Here is a 12507-nt window from a genome sequence, read left to right as displayed (position 1 = left end):
CTGACATTTTATGTAACATTACACAACAATTTATTCACTGGAAAATTTATTCTATACCACTGCATGCCTCCAAACATGAAAAGCACTAAGAAACTCCATTTTAGAGTCTGGGGTTTTATAGATAGGAAGGGTTTTGCTGACTATCTTATACTAAATCTGACTTCCTGAAACATCGGTTGGATCTATGCTATTTGTAAAACAAAGACACTTAGGCATATATGGTCATATTTGAAACAGATCTTTTCAAAGACTAATATTTATAGTTAAATATATTTGTTATAATGTCTTCTCATTCATTTGAATACACACATGCACATACATTTCTAGAACTTTTAGCATTGTGTTGTAGGAAGTATTCTGTAAAATAATGCACAAATTTTCTGTTTATGTACAAATAAAATATTCACAGTTGCTTATAACCAATCACTCTGCAAGAAGGTATTCAAGACCTATACTATCTAAGATATGAGTCACTGTCTACATTTTAAAATTTATGATATAAAACTTTTGCATTTGATGGTTTTATCAGATAGGACTGGTGATCTACTGCATGAATTAAAATCTGTTTAGAATATCTTGGCCAAATATTAATTTCTTTTTGTGTGATAACATAAGATTCATAAGATACGCAGACCAGGGCTGGATTGGCAGCTCCATAATATCCTCAATGTCCTGCACTCCTTTTGTCTTTCTGCTCCACCATCCTTAGTTTCATCCCCATGATAGTCTCATGGCCACAAGATGATTGTCTTACCACCAGCTCCTGTCTGCATTGCTGGAGGAAGGAGATGGTCTTTATGGCCTCGTTATCAGGAAAGGAACCCCAGCACCTGAATCTTCTCCTTGTTTGGATGGGATAACTAGGAAATATAGTTTTGTTTTGTTTTAACAATTTTGTCACAAACCCTGAAGAAAATTGGTTCTTTTCATAAGCAAGATAGAAACAATGAATATTTTGAAGTCTACTAGCAGAGTTGGCCACAACAATTTTCTATTTCTATTACCTTAATGTTTTCCTACATTCTTTCCCCAAAATAAATACACCATTTTGATTGATTTTGTTGGCTTTCAAAACTCTCCTATTAACAACACAAAAGTTAGTGATAACATAACACAACTTTCCTGCAGAAAGTTCCAGGAACAAAATGAGTAATCCAATGCAAAAAAAAAAAAAACAGAGGAAATAATTTTACACTTAACAATGGGATTACTAAATAAACATATTTTCTTTAGAAACCCATTTTCAGGACAGTACTAATTTTTCAGCCAAAGTTTTGTCAAATACTTTGCTTAATAATTATTCCAAAAAAGTAAAATGTAATCACATAACCAGTCTAAGTATAATAACAAGTATGACCAAACACCCTTGTATACTTATTTTTGCTCATTGCCCACATCAGAGAAATCTTTTTTCTTGGATGAGAGAAATTATCTTCTGCATGAGTGGGGTATTCTAAAAATTAGAAGAAACATAAATTGCTTTGCATTCCACAAAATTGTAGTGGGAAAATCCCAATTTTAATCCCCCCAGAAGTTTAATTACAAAATTGATATATCTGTGGCTACACTGATTACTTTTTCTGATTAATTACTTTCTGAATTATGCTGGACAGTTCTCCCAAAAGCAGAAAGCTAAGGAGGCAAACTGCTCAGCTTGTTAAAGTTTACTTAACTTATTTTTGTGAGTCAGATCCACTAATTTTTGCGTTAGTTTATCCCCATCACTAACATCTCCTTTACTAGAAGATATATGAGAAAGTTGATTTTTAAAAAGATGGAAATATATAGCAGTCTCAGTCTCAAGGATCAGTTATTGACTTTTTTTCCATAAAAAGAAAGTGGGGGTTTACTAGGCTTAACAGAAAAGTTATAATACGACACATAATCAACACAATATTTTTCTGCTTGTCATACTATTAAGGCAAATGTTTTTGATACCTCATTTTACATTATTATTAAAATGGATCCATATACCACATTTATTCTAATTTACATATGTATATTCACATATGTATAATGTACCCACTTTTGTCCAGCTTTATGAGGTATTATTGACAAATAAGAATTGTATATATTTTCGGTGTAAACCTTGATGATTTGAGAAGCTTAAATGTCTGTCAATAGATGAACGGCTAAAGAAAATGTGGCAAAGATATGTAAAACATAACTATGTAATATTCCACTCTTAAAAAAGAAGAAAATCTGGCCGTTTGCAAAAATATGGATGAACCTGAAGGACATTGTGCTAAGTGAGATAAGCAAGACACAGAAAATCAAATACTTCATGATCTCTCTTAAGATAACGGACTCTGAAATAGTCAACTTCATGGAAGTAGAGAGTAGAATGGTAGTTGTCAGAGGCTGGGATGAGGGGGAAATGGATGAGCTTATATGCATGGCACTTCTAATTGAACCAGATGGTATGACAGCATGCTGGTCCTACACATGCGCTCAAGAGTAAGATGTAGTAATCCGTCCACAGATAATTTCTATACCATGGAGACAAAATAGTACCTTCCTGCATCTGAAATGTATTCTTGTTAAGACCATTCATCTCGTATGTTGTCATTTATGTAAGAAATTGTTCTCTTCCTTCAGTCTTCATCAAAACAGAGATGGGATAATGAGTCTTGAGCTCTATAGTCTGGACATCCAATTTGCTATTCTCTAGTTATATATTCACAAAACATTTACACAATAATCATGGATTTCTATTGAATAACTCCTGAAAAAAGAAAAAAATAAAGGGAGATAGATGTGTCTAGTCTAAAGATAAGAATGAACTGCCATAATTTTTGTAATGAGGAAAGAGGAAAACATCTGCAATGCCTATAATAGCCACACTCAGGGAAGTATCCCAACATCACGTGCTTTAAAGCAGTATGAGCTAAGTACATTATTGAGACACTTTATGGATCTACCATATATTTTATAAGTCTACAGTTAATATGGAAAGCAAATTCCTGCTAAAATGCAATACAACTCTAATAAAGCTCCTATTTCTAATCATTGCTAAAACAGCACTTTATGTTTAATTTTAAAAAATCATATATGTTAACTGTTTAATGCCAAAACTCTGGGAAAATGTCCTCCTTTCTCAAATGCAAACAAACACACATAAAAATAATTGTATTAGAACTTTCTCATTAAGACTCATACCCCAAGTCTATCTTGAAATTTCTGGTAAAATCAACACGGGCTGGATAGGCAACTGATGTAATAATTACCACCCATTATGAATTTTTAAAATGTAGTAACAGGAAATATGAAATGTCCCACCTGAGAAAAAAATTTTACTAGTAGAATTAATAGCCCCAAAAATATTCCTGGCAAGTGAGAAAAAGTCAATCATTTACATTCCTGTTCAATTAAGGTTTTCCAGATCCGTAATAGGAATGTATGGCTATTCTTATTATTATGGAATAGATTAACTGGACTATTTTTTATAGGTCTTGTCATGTTTAATCTTTTCAAAAGTAATAATTTTGAAAAGTAATAATCTTTTCAAAAGTATAATTTTCAAAAATAATCATCCCCCATTAGCTTGTAAGAAAAATTATTGTCAGAGTATTTCCCCCATTTCCCAAAAGGAATGCTTTAAGGGAAACTGCCAGGTATTTAAATTATTAGGCAATGGGGGTTAAATTATGGTTAGAAGGGGCCAGGTAGGCAAGGAGGAATAAAAGAGCAGCTATGAGTCACCACTTCACTCCTGATAAACTAAGCAATCTTCTGAGGAAATTGTCACGAGAGATTTGCAATGTGGTTAGAATATTTTTCTTGATGATTTCAGGTACCTGGGCTGAACTGAAACAGTTATCCTTTCTTGAGTATCTGGCACAGGTACAGAGGCACCAAAGAATTTTGAAGGGACTTTTAGAAATCGCTCTTTCTTGGAAAATAAGCATCCCTTCTTGGTCTAGAAAGTATTAACCTTACGCACATAACTCTAGGCAGAAAACTGTTGGGAAGTCACCTCTCTTCCAGGGTAGCCAGAGCTTTTAGTCTTTAGTTTCAGCCTGAGCTTGTTGTATGTTTAAGATGGATGCATTCAAACAGGTGAAGGCACCATGTAAAGGACCCAGCACATGATAGTACTTAAATAATCTCATAAATTTAAAAACAGTGGCTTTCCTTTACTTTTAAAATTGTATTTTATATTAAACCATATGTGTTTTATACAACTTATGGATTTGCATTCTCCGTATTTCAAGATAGGCCCTTTGGTGTTGTAAACTTACAAAATTCAGTTTGGTCGTTAATATTATTAAGTTCCTTTCAGTCCGTGTATAACCTCTAGTAATAAGAAGAGTGTAGATGTTCCAATATAACATTCCCTATGACAATGAAAGCAAGTCACAAATTCAGGTGTGTATACAGGGTTTTTGTGTAAACTGGTAAAAAAACAGCCTCACAACCTGTTTTGCAAACTCAGTGCAATCTCAGTAATCTATCCTTCTAGGTACTAAGACAATTGTCTTGCATGAAAGATGTAGTAAAGCCAATGCAGAATGCTCTAGTGTCAGGATTCAGTATCAGAATATACCAGAATCCTGGTATCAGAATCCTCTGTAGGCTGCTGAATATAGGACCAGTCAGGGTTCTGAGACTTTTTAAACTACATAGGCTACTACGAGTACTAGATTCTGACACTTTATTTATGCAAGATTGAAAATATGTGTACTATATTTTTAGCCAAAAAAAAAAAAAATTCTGTATCCACAATGTTAATTAATAAACCCACTGGCATTGACTGGAGATAAGCAAAATTGAAAGTTTTGGTTAAGAGCCCCTTCTGAATTGTTGAAATTTGAATAGCATCTAACACTCTTCCCCAGATTTTATACTCTAAATTAGAGAGTATCGAGGGTTATATTCCTAGAGTATAAATTAAAATTAACAGATTGAAATATTTAAAATAATTACAGGCAAGTTAGCAAGAACTTAGAATACAAATATATTCACATTATTATGAAAATTAACGTTTTGAGTCAAGAATACTGCTTCAAACATCGTAATGTTGGATAAATGGTTTTATTAAATAAATGCCTAAGGCACATTCATTAATAGTTGCAGTTTATGTTCCATATATATGAATAATGACTTGTTTCCTTCTATTCTCAGAATTCCTATAATTTTAGTTCATTAAAAAAAGAAAAAAAAAACAGAGGTGATATTATATGGTTACTGTAAACAAGGCAAGAAGAAAAGATAAGCCTGCTTTAAAAGACAACTTGAAAAAGCTATACTATCTAGCTGAAAAAAGAAGCTTCATCTGAAATGCACAGACAGTTACTCAGCACTCAAGCTATTTCAGTCTGAGTCACTATCTTCGTGGAGTTGGCATTATGAAAATTAAGTGCCCAAACTTTTCAGAGTCCTGAAGACAGGTGACTACACTGAAATGCGTCAATAGAGTTAGGTAGAATACAACTGAATAGAAAGAATATTTTCTCAGCCTCTGTAACTGAATTTAAAATCTTAAAGTATTTATGGTTTTAAAGTTTGTATTTTGTTTTTAATGGAAGCCATAAATATAATAACATTGGTGGCACAGGAGAGGAAAAATATTTCCAACTGATATAGTATATCAGTACTGAATATCATTCAGATCTAACAGGTCATATATGATAAGGGAAAATTGACAAATTAAAATATGTACCTCAAAGCCTGATGTGACTAGATCTAGATTTTATTAATGGCTTGTTATCCTATGGTTATATATTATTGTTCAATTATTAGATCATATCTGCACAGATGAAATATTAATGTATTAATGTAGATTATTCATTCTTTCAACATTCAATTAACATCTAATAATGCACACCGCTTCTCTAAAACAGCTCATTGACCTTTGGCCATTGCCTAATGACTCCAGATGATTATTGATCAGTTTCTCTTGGATCCCAAATGTTAAACAGAGGTGCTTCAGGCTAAAAGAAAGGCAAAGGAGGTGATATTCTTGTCTCTCATTCTATGCTTCTATTTATGCCTACATTAAGCATAAAACTTTCTACTTTTTATCTGTTTTATGTAATAAAGGAATTCCCCATAAAGTTCATTCGTTTATCAAAAATTTTTGAGTCACTACTATGGTGTCAGATCCTGTCTTGTCCCTTGATTTTGTTCAAAAACCACTGACTATATCAACATATCCCTGCATGCCATTTAAAAGTTCTCTCACCATTCATTCATCCATGTATTCATTTGTTTAATATTTACTGAACTCCTATCATGACAAAGGTGTTCACTGGAGCCTAATCACTCTCTCTCTTCCTTAATAAAGGCTTTAGAATTTTTCCCTATTCTACATTAGCACGTTGAATGCTCACGATTAGAATCTTTCACCACCTCCTCAATGCATATGCAGTCTTTCATATTTTGCTTTTTATTTTTAAATAGTTTTAGGCATTGAAATAATATTGCAAAAATACAGACACTTTCCACACATCCTTAGCCCACCCTCATGTTAGCATCTTACATAATGGTATTGCAATTATCAGAGGCAGGAAATTAACATGGACACAATGTTATTAATGGAACAACCATGGTAGCAATATAGCCAATATTTTATAATAACTATAAATGAAGTGTAATCTTTAAAAATTGTGAATCACTGTACACCTGAAACATATATTATAAATCAACTATACCACAATAAAAAATAATAAATAAAATAAAAATAAATAAAACGACTGGGAATCAAACTTCATGTCTTACCTTCCTTCCTCTGTCAACCAAAGTGACATGAAGAAGTGATGTTAAAGCTGAATTAGCTGCAACCAACAGCAAAATTAGAGGGTTGAAAGAAAGTCTACAGTAACCACAGGGAATCATGGGAGGTTGAGCATCCCTAGGAGGGAGAGTTGTGGGACTCTTCAGGCACAGATTTTCTGTTAACAGGAATGTCAAGGGCAGTTGTGAAAGAGAAATCACAATAGTGAGACAGGTACCATCTGGTTGAATAAATAAGAGGGCTTGATCCTATCTGCTCACTGATGAAGTTCCTTTCTTACAGAATGAGATAGTGTATGTCATCTTCTCTCCCAACATTTCTTTCGTTCATGAATTTCTGATTGAGCTCCTTAATTCTAGCATGAAGGTAGGATCCCCCTCCCATCACCTAGGGTTCAGAGAAAACATCTCAATTACAGGTTCTAAGTAGATAAGAGTATCCCATGGAGACAATGTACATTTAAAAGAAAAAAAACTTTATTCTATAAATTTATTTATTTATGGCTGCGTTGGGTCTTCGTTGTTGTGCACAGACTTTCTCTAGTTGCGGCGAGTGGGAGCTTCTTGTTTCAGAGGAAGGACTCTAAGCACTAAGGCTTCAGTAGTTATGGCACACAGGGTCAGTAGTTGTGGCTCAAGGGCTCTAGAGCGCAGGCTCAGTAGTTGTGGTGCACGGGCTTAGTTGCTCTGCGGCATGTGGAATCTTCCCAGACCAGGGCTCAAACCTGTGTCCCTGCAATGGCAGGTGGATTCTTAACCACTGCACCACCAGGGAAGCCCCAAGAGACAGTGTACATTAGACCTCAGCAATCACTCTAGGCTTTTCTGGGTCTCCTAATCTCCTGATTAAGGAGAGGGGGCATCCTCAAGTCTCTGCCTGTGACAAAATAAGAAACATATATTTGATCTCTGTCCCTGAATTCTGACACAGAGCTTCTAAAACACTTATAATTTCCTTAGTGATTTGGGCTGATCAGAGCATCTTACACAGATATTTTAATGAGATGACTCTCGGCGGGCTCCTGGATGAGGGATGGTCACCAGAAAGACTAAGCATGATTAGAAGCTCAGAACTATCCATCCCACACTCCATATTCCAGGGAGGAGAGAGGGGCTGATGATTGAGTTAATAATTGATCATGCCTACATAAGGAAGCCTCCATAAAAAATCCCTGAACTGTGGGAGTCAGAGCTTTCCAGGCAGTGAACACATCGGCGTGCCAGAAGGGTGGTACCCCCAACTCCATGAGGACAGAAGCTCCTGCACCCCAGACCCTTCCAGACTTCATCCTATGTACCTCTTCAGCTGGCTGTTCATCTGTATCCTTTATTACATCCTTTATAACAAACTAGCAAAAGTAAATAAGTGTTTCCCTGAGTTCTGTGAGGCATTAGAGCAAATTATCAAACCTGAGGAGGGAGATATGGGAACCGCTGATTTATAGCCAGTTGGTCAGAAGCAAAGACTTGTAACTGGGGCTTGCAGCTGGTGTCTGAAGAGGAAGGCAGTCTTGTGGGACTGAGCCCTTAACCTGTGGGGTCTGCACCAATGCTAGGTAATTTGCATCGTAGTTGAATTGTAGGACATGCAGTGGGTTTTCAGATAGTTGGAGAATTGGTTGGTGTGGTGTCCAAAGTGTTGAGAGTAGAGTAGGGAAGGAGGATTGTTTTTCTTTTACTGCCTTAGGCTCTATTCTATTCTATCTCATTTGCCAAATACACACTGATAAATCTAAAGCTGATTTTATTTCATTCCAAACCCTGATATCTACCTTACATCATCAATTCTAAGATTTTTTTTTTCATATCTTAACACCTCTAAAATCTGGGTAAAAATGCAAGTTAGTTATTTTTCCTTTTAAGAGCTATATAAAATGATGATGCATGTCAAAACCAAAGTCATTTTACTTCCAAAGACGTACAGCAACAACCTATATATCTGCTTGGATGTATCAAAGGAAATTCAGACTTAGTTGGTCCAAGATTAACCTTATGTTCCTCCCTTCAAATCAGATCCCTTTTTTTTTTTTTTTTTTTGTACTGAAAGGCTTTTATTTTTAAGCAAATTTTATAGACCTCATTCAAACCTCATGCCAAGTTTCTACAATGAATAGAAATACTATTATCCTACATGGAGACTCGAGGAACAGATATGGAAAGGTTAAGGAATATAACCTTAAAGATACAACTCAGTAGAGGCAGAGTTACAAATAGAATTTGAGCCTTTTAACTTTGAAGCTCATCCTATTAAATAACATTGCATTTTTCAAACTTCTATTTCTAAATGTATTATCATTGTCCTCTCTCACATTACTTCTTAAATCTTACTGTCTTAAAATTCTTTCAACAGAAATTTTAAATAATATTAAAGAAAGAGTTGAAAAAAATGACTGAAGTTCTCAAAGGAAATAGATTAAACAGAGCCATGAAAATCAGAGTTTAATTAACCTTATGGTTTTGTGATTTCTTCTTTTAGAGAAAGCCAAAAAACTGGCACATTCAGCAAAGTCATTGGCTTGTTTCTTGACCAGCACTCATCAATGAGGCTAATCCACCCACGGGCAAGTTGGAGTTAGATAATTCTATTTCCAGAAGCTGAAAGTTGCCTATTTGTGCTTGCAGAAAAGAGGAATGTAGTACTTTAATCATATATTTCACTTCCTCTGAGTAGCAGAGATTTTATACACCATCTCTTTGAGAATCAAATACTAGCTGATATCTTTGGGCATGCAGATGCCCTTTCTAAGTCCCCTCTCAGAGAATGGCACCACCATCCCTCAGTTACACAGGCCCTAAATCTGGAATCCCTTCTCTCTCATTCCCCACGCCCACCTACCTTCTGTTTCTGGCAACTTTACCTTTTCAATATTTACTATTGCCATCATTTTCCTAAGGGGTTCTCTTTTTTTTTATTATTAATTTTTATTGGAGTATAGTTGCTTTACAATGTTGTGTTAGTTTCTGCTGTACAGCAAAGTGAATCAGCTATACGTGTACATATATCCCCTTTTTCTTGGATTTCCTTCCCATTTATCCTACGGAGTTCTCTTTAATCCTTTCATTTTTAAAGCACTGTCTCTTTGTTTTAATCAACTTTATTCAGGTATAATTTACATACATGTATCTGTTTTAAGTATGCAGTTCATTGAGTCTTGAGAAATACATATGCTGATGTAACCACCACCACAATCAAGATACGGCACATTTCCATTACCACCAAAAAAATCCCCTCTGCTCATCTGCATTCATTTCCCTACTCCACTCTCCTGTCACAGCAACTAGTGATCTTCTTTAGCTCTGTAGGTCATTTTTATCTGTTCTAGGATTTCATATACATGGAATTATATGGTATGGACTCTTTTGTCTGGTTTATTTTACAGGGCATAATATTTTTGAAGTTCACCCACACTGTGGCATAAATCATCAGTTTCTTCCTTTTTATTGATGAGCAATATTCTATTATATGCCTAGACTACAGTTTCTGTTTACTCATTTACCTGGTAATGGACATTTAGTAGGTTTTCAGTTTTTTGCCACTATGAATAAATTTAATAATAAATTTAACAATAAGTGTGATATTAACATTTATGAACAACTCATGTGGTCACATGTTCTCTTGCATAAATACCTAGGAATGGGATTTCCTAGGACATGATTTCCTAGGAATGGATCATATTGTAGGTATATGTTTAATTTTATTAAAAACTGCCAAATTCTTTTCTAAAGCACTTATACAAAATCATTCTGTTTTGAAATACATTTCATATCATTATTTTTGTTATTTGTCTTTTTTTGTGTCAACTTAAATCATTTAAGTCTGTCAGGTCCTTATGTATCCATGCCTTTTTCTGTGGTTAAAGTACTCCGACATCACTGTACGGACGTCATCAGGTTATGTTTTTTTTAAAAGATGGAAATTTTTACCCTGAAATTAATGAATTTATGTTGTATTAACAAATGTTTAGAACATTTATGAAAAATTAGAGGCTGACTGGCAAGGACTTTGACCCAACAGCTCCATGTAATAAAGAGTCCAACTTCACCTTTATTTTTGACCACTGACAGCTCTCCAGCTCCATCCTTCCCCCTTTGCTTTTTGCCCCACATCTGGGCAGGTCAGTAAGACCTCTCTCACTCAGTCTCTGTCTCTGTCTCAGTCTCGTTCTCTGGGAATTCACATCACACAAACCCAATGCCATAGGTAGAAACCCTCACACAGACAACACCTTTTAGCCACAATTCAAATCAAAGCCAATGCACCACTCCTTTCCTTCAAGCCATTCTGGACCAGCTTGTGCGTGTCCCTCACTCCCCAGAAGCCACTTGTGTGAATGATCCACTTCTTTTCAAACATTTTTGGTGTATGAAGTGTCATTAGTATCAACACAAACCACTGATGAAGGAGTCTGATCCCTTCACAAGGCAGCCACAAGAGTCTAGGAGCTGGTGTTAAACTCAGAGGCGGTGTTTGGGTAGAGGCTAAATGTATATCCAGCTCACACCTCTGTGCCATGGCAGCATTTGCTTTCTTAGCATCCGTACAAGTACATAACTTCAGTTATAACAAAGAGCCATATGTACTTAATCTTCCATTTCACAAAAAGTTTTTCCGTGTAAATAAGGCATGATATGAATTTCACACAAACTGAAAGGAGAAGAAATGCTGGGGGATGTATATAAGACAACAAATGGCAAGAAATTTAGAGAAACAAGTAGCTAAGCATATGGGAATATCGAGATAACTAAATCAAAAGTCTTTTGAACAAGGAAATGTTACATAAGCCAGTGCAATTTAAAGTGTGGTCCCCAGGCCAACATCAACTGGGAATTTGTTAGAAATGCAAATCCATAGGCCCCACCAGCTCCACTGAATCAGGATTCTGGGAGCAGAGCCCAGCTATCTGTGTTTTAACAATTCCTCCTGATGATTCTAAGGAAAGCTAAAGATTAAGAATTATTGCTTCAGGTGACATAAAAAGCAATTGACTGACCCAGAGTTGCAAGGGATAAAGCTTTTGCAGACAAGAGGTTTATGAGCAGTCCCATAGGTAACCTTTCAAAAGAAGATAGATCTAACAAATGCTGTCAAAGAAAATAAATTATGAAAATAAGACATTAAGAAGAAAGACTGTCTTCAGTAAAAGAAATTTAATGCTTGCATATTAAAGGTCAGAGGAAGTAAAGAAGGGATGTGCTAAGGATATTTATGTGCAGTGCCTCTGGAAGTGGAAGTTTCTAAATGGGGATTTGTGAAAGTGAATTAAGTGATTATCAAAAGGAGGAAAGGGGTTTAATAGATTAATCAGCATGGAAGTAGAATTCTTAAAATTAAAGCACCTTAAGTATTTTAAAACAAATCTATTTCTCACTATAAATATTGAATCCTAAATTATATATATATTTTTTTCTATTTCTACTGTCACTATCCTAGTCCAAGTCAACATGTCTCCCACTTGGTTTCTGGCAACAGTATCCTAACCGGTCTTATTGATTACACTTCCTCTCCTCCAATCCAAACACAGCAGTCAGCGTGAATTGTACCATGTCAATTCCTAGCTTATCACTATCCTGATTTTACCATTATATACAATATAAAGTAAAAATTTCTTACCATAAGATGACCCAAACTCTGCCTACTTTTCTGATCTTATCTCAAGTATGTCTCTGACTTACCTCTCTCCTTTGTTTACTTTACGCCAACAGCAGTGGCCCTCAGTATGTTCCTCCAACAGGGCAAACTAGTTAGCAGCCTCTCTCCTTGATTTACACACT

Source organism: Eubalaena glacialis, chromosome 7 (assembly GCF_028564815.1).
Source record: "Eubalaena glacialis isolate mEubGla1 chromosome 7, mEubGla1.1.hap2.+ XY, whole genome shotgun sequence".
Classification (NCBI taxonomy): Eukaryota; Metazoa; Chordata; class Mammalia; order Artiodactyla; family Balaenidae; genus Eubalaena; species Eubalaena glacialis.
This window is presented reverse-complemented; position numbering follows the sequence as displayed.